This window comes from Sinocyclocheilus rhinocerous, unplaced genomic scaffold (genome assembly GCF_001515625.1).
Source record: "Sinocyclocheilus rhinocerous isolate Xijiao unplaced genomic scaffold, SAMN03320098_v1.1 scaffold1093, whole genome shotgun sequence".
Lineage (NCBI taxonomy): Eukaryota > Metazoa > Chordata > Actinopteri > Cypriniformes > Cyprinidae > Sinocyclocheilus > Sinocyclocheilus rhinocerous.
This window is the reverse complement of record NW_015626381.1, coordinates 360,912-366,971: the sequence shown is the minus strand read 5'-3', so window position 1 is coordinate 366,971 and position 6,060 is coordinate 360,912.

Sequence of the window (6,060 nt, the reverse complement as noted above, 5' to 3'; positions counted from 1 at the left end):
ACAATCAAACACTGCTTTGGTCAAAAAGAGCTTTCAGATGACAGAAATAACGACGGAGGCTTTGAGAGGATTAGAACTAATCGTTTTGCTGCATGTTTGTTTTAATATCATCATAAATCGACAAACTAATTCAGCTGCCCATTGAGTTCTTGTAAGTGAAGCTTTAAACAGAAAGTTTTGCTGAACTGGATAATTCCCTATTAAGGATTAACTAATAAGCATTACAATGAAGGCGTCCAAATGAGTACTGACCTGTGAAACTGCCTTTCCTCTGAAGAAACACAAAGACAAATTGCAATGGCACACAACACAGTTCACACTTTCAAACACGGACAATTAAGTCGATGTGAAACAACTCACTATAGTTCCATAATACGACATATTTCTTAGTGCCAAAGGATATTTAAAGACTGAGACTATAGGACAGAAGTGAAATTCATCATGGCAAGGTTTTAGAAATGATGCATTGCCTCAAACAGCAGCATAAAACAAGCTGTTTGACTGCTGGTTAACATTAATATTTACCAATAATCCATTTCCCAATAATACACACAGACTAGATCAGGGTTTCCCAAACTGGGGTTTGCAACTTAAATTAATTTAATTTATTGCATTTTAAAATAAATACAAAAATATTTGAAATATACAAAAAAAATAAATAAAAGAAAAAATATGTGTTCAAAGACTGTCATCAAAGCCAGCAGAAATGTCAGGCCTGCGGCGGGGAGCGTCCCAGAATGCCACAGGAGACAGAGACACACAGTCATTTATTCCCATTTGTTTAAATGTGTTAATTGCAGCTTTCTTAGTTTAGTCTACACTGTTATTTCATTTTATTTTGCAATATTGCTATTTTATTTCCAAAATAATGTACGTTATTTTATAAAACAAGTAATATTACCAAAAAAAATAATAAATAAAATAACAATTGTGCAAAGAAAAAAAACCAGTTCAGAATACAGCAAGTTATACACACACACACACACACATATCTAACTACTGATCAAAAGTAATTGATCAAAAGTGACAATAAAGACATTTATAATGTTACAGATTATTTCTATTTCAAATAAATGCTGTTTTTTTTTTACTTTCTGTCCATCTGTGAATCCTGAAAAATAAAACGTGTCACGGTTTCCACAAAAATATTGTGCAGCACAACTGTTTTCAACATTGATAATAATCAGAAATGTTTCTTGAGCAGCAAATCAGCATATTAGAATGATTTCTGAAGATCATGTGACACTGAAGACTGGAGTAATGATACTGAAAATACAGCTGCGCATCACAGAAATAAATTACAGTTTAATATATATTCACATAGAAAACAGGTATTTTACATTGTAATAATATTTAACTGTTTTTACTGTATTTTTGATCAAATAAATGCAGCCTTGATGAGCAGTTTTAACTCAAATACATAGAGTCCATAATCCATAATAACGCTTCCTCCAGTGAAAAAGTGTTCTGGTGTGAATCAGGAGAGAAATCTGCACAGATCAAGCAGCGTTTAAACAGCTCTAAACTAATATGTGGCTGGATTTTGATGTGAGAGACAACAGCAGATGCACTTTTTCACTGGAGGAAGAGTTATTATGGATTATGGACTCGTATTTGAGTTACAAAACTTGATGGATTTGTTTCTTACAAACGTTTTAATTTTTGGGTCAACTACTCTTTTAGGAAAGTAAATAAAGTCTATTTTGATTTGATTTGATTTTATCTTAAGGAGGTTGCATGAAAACGGCAAGGAAATGATTGGGAGAACCAGGCGACTTCTGTTCCAGCCTTCCAGACAAAAGTCAAAAGGAAAGCAAAAAAAAAAGCATCAACGATCTGTACATCTTTATATCAACTCCATCTGTCAGCAATATTACAGAAACACTCCGATCTAATGGTGTTATTTCAGAATCCTCTCTGTTCTAATTAGGATACAATTAACATCTCTGCCTCTCAGGACCGTTTCTTCTTAATCACACGCAGACAGAACGAGAGAATCTTCAGATGTGCAGCTGATTCTACTTCTGTCTTAAAGTCAGCATGAAACTGCATTCACTTCCACAGTCTGATGCATTTCTGAGTGAAACCGGACATTCACAGAGAGAAAATGATTCAGATTGACTGGATGATCAAAAAACGAGGGATTCGTTCATACGTTTCTGTGAAAGATTATGAAAACACTTTTTTTTACTTCATAATGAGCGACGGAGGAGCTGAACGGTTCTCAGAGAGCGCAGAGGGGGATTGTGGGTAAAGTGTGCTGCAGTAACAGTGTGTTGTTGGCAGACACTGTGGGCATCTTTGAAGTCGCCGCAGCAGGAGGGAGAGCTGGGAACATGTGACACACAAAAACACACACACACACACAAGCACACACGCACGCACACACACTCAGACAGATACAAACACACACACACACATGCACGCACATACACTCAGACAGACACACACACACAATCTAAAAGGGCATTAAGATTACTTTAATACTTCTTGAGTTACAGGGCTACAAACCTAAGAAAAAAGCTTGAAAAGTGCTTTTTTCCCCATTTTTGAATGGTCACCGTTGGCATATAATGCAACAAAGATTGCTAAAGTCAACAGATGTTACTAATAGAGCAACAAATCTCTGTGTAAAAATAATATAATGATGCTGCCAGCTTCCTGAAGCCATTATTACCCCCTGTAATTTGGCTCCAAATCTCAGGTGAAAATGTCATTTTGACCCCCTCTACAAAATAGTGCATTACTCAGTTAATTTACACTCGTTGCATTTAATATTATGGCTTTTATCGCTATTTATGTTTGTCTTTCTTGAGAAAAAATATTAACAAAATCAAAAATTGGAGCTGGGGAAGTTTCTGAAATGTGGTTGATTTAACATGGAATGACGCTGTATTCATGTATTTTTGTGCTCTGCTCCAGGCTTCACTCCTCCTGGAATGGATCGCTCGTCTCCGGAGAACAGTCCCGTACATGGATTGGTGCGGCAGGTGTCCATAACCACCGGAGCAAACATTCCCATCATCACAGAGCTCGGTGAGACTCATATTACACTCACATTTAAGCACAAATTAATACTTATATTCAGCAAGGGTGCATTAAATTGATCAAAAGTGACAGTAAAGACATTTATAATGTTACAAAAGATTTCTATTTCAAATAAATGCTGTTTTTTTTTTACTTTCTGTCCATCTGTGAATCCTGAAAAATAAAACGTGTCACGGTTTCCACAAAAATATTGTGCAGCACAACTGTTTTCAACATTGATAATAATCAGAAATGTTTCTTGAGCAGCAAATCAGCATATTAGAATGATTTCTGAAGATCATGTGACACTGAAGACTGGAGTAATGATACTGAAAATACAGCTGCGCATCACAGAAATAAATTACAGTTTAATATATATTCACATAGAAAACAGGTATTTTACATTGTAATAATATTTAACTGTTTTTACTGTATTTTTGATCAAATAAATGCAGTCTTGGTGAGCAGAAGAGACTTCTTTCAAAACATTAAAAAAAGAGAAATGCCCTGTGTGTGTGTGTGTGTGTGTGTGTGTGTGTGTGTGTTGGTGCTGCTGTCACTGTGGCTAGCTCAGATTCCTCCTCACAATTAAATTACTCTCCTGTAAATTGACTGATTCCTCAACACACACTCACACAGAGATCTACAAAAGGTTGAGCAGAAGTATAAAGCAGCAGAGAAAGGCAGAGATGGTCCTCGTTGTTCTCATGAATTGACAGCTGACAGACTGAGCAGACGAGTGCTAAACGAGTGAATCTCTTCATTTCACCTGCTTCATCACGTCATGCTGCATCTGATCACTTACTAAAGTAAAAACACATAATTTGAGGAATAATTCATGTCTGGACCACAAACGCTGCTCTTACACTCAACTTCAACTCCTAGTGTTTGGTTCAGATCACTAACCTCATGTGATGTCTGAGCAAAAAAAGAAAGAAAAGGGAAAGAAAAGGGACTGATGGATAAGACTGTGTTTGCGGAGTGGAAATAATAGGGAATTAGGATCGTCTCTGAAGACGACGGAATTAATCCAAAACGAATTAAAGCAAAGACAAAGACACAAACACAATGCTTCAGAGAGATACACACAGTCTCTCAGCGAACACGACACAAAGCACGACAAAACTGATTAAGTGAGAAATAAATGATTAAAAAAGAAATGGATGACATGAGCAGAGAGACAAAGAGCTGCGGAGCATCTGCTCTCTCTCTCAAATATGTTTAAATATATTTAAATATTAATAATTTATGAATGAAATTATTTAATAAATTAATAATTAATAGTAAAGTATTATTAATAGATAATATTGATATTCTATTAATATTATTATTAATATTTTGAAATCTAATATAACTGAAATGATAAAAATATGAAGATGTAAATGAAACTATAAAATATTATTTTACAACTTTTTATTAATACAATATTATTACTAATAGATTAAAATAGTCTAATTGAGACCATAAAAAACATACAATCAAGATGTGAAATTATATTATTTATTAATAATTTACAATAATTTTACTATTTAATATTTTAATTCTATTTATTATTAATAATATTTGTATTAAATAATTTAATTCATTTGTATTAATCTAAATTTAAATTACACTTTTTTTTTGGGAACATATATATTGAAATTTCTGGAATCACAAAATGAATTGTGATTAATTCATATATATATAAATGAATCGATTATGAATGAAAAGTTGGAAAACAAGCTTTGTCATAATTACAGCAGTAATGCTGGAGTAAATATCTTACTTTATGTCTTTGAACATTGTGTTGGTCAATGTTCGCCTTAGAGTCTAAAAGGTTGTTAAACCACCGATTTAGTCTCATAAGGCCACATAATTAAAATATAAACACCTTTTTTGTGTTTGACAGAAGAAATGAAGTCGGATGATGTTTCTCTCCTCTGATAGGTTTAGCACATTGATAATCACATCCATCATTCATGCAGACTTGGGTGGCGCCCTAGGCAACCGCCTAGCTCGCCTATGCCTAGAAACGGCCCTGCATTCCAGTGTGTGTTCAAGACGCTGCCAGAGAACGAGAGCAGAGAGAGAAGGAGACTCAAGTACAGACAGAAGAGACACACACCTGTCTGACCCCAGGATATTGTTGGCTATTGCTACAAATATACCCCAGCGACTTAACACTGGTTTTGTGCTCCAGAGTCACATATTTGGCCGACAGAATGCTTGATACTTTATGAGTCATACGCAGTCGTGCTGTTGTTCTGGAGTCATCATGACTGTGATTGGTTCGCTGGTGATCACATGACTGATGTCCAGAACAGCATCATGGCTGAATGTTAATTTGTTCTACTTTTTAAATGTATATACATGCATGTTTTTGTTGCATATATATATATATGTTCTAGATTCAATGTAAACACTATGCTTTGGCAATACATTGTAACAATTGTCATGCCAATAAAGCACATATTGAATTGAATTGAGTGTGATATTGCTTTTATACAACAGCTTAATACACAAGTTAAAATCGAATTAACTTGTCAAAAGACGAATTGCTTGTGTGTGTAAACATACTTGGCAATGAAGCTCTTTTTGATTCTGTAGACACTATACACACAGATATGATGTTTAATTTTGCTCCCTCATTGAAAACAACTGCAGTAAACAAATGAATTAGTGAACTGGAACTGCTGTATAAAACACAAAATAATAAATAAATAATTAAATCCAAATAAAATGTAATTTAATATTTAATTTACAGAATATTTACTGAAAATCCACTAAAAATTATCTGAATTACAAAACAAAAAAAACTTTTTTTTTTTTACTAAAATTATACCAAGAAAATGTAATTTAATATTTAATTCACACAATATTTAGGGAAAATACACCAAAAAAAATCTAATTACTAAAAAAGTAAAAAATTTTAACTATTAATTTTTACTAAAAAAGAATATACTAAGAAAATGTAATTTAATATTTTATTTAAACTATTTATTGGAAATTCACTCAAAAATATCCTAATTACTAAAAAATAATACTAAAGTTTTT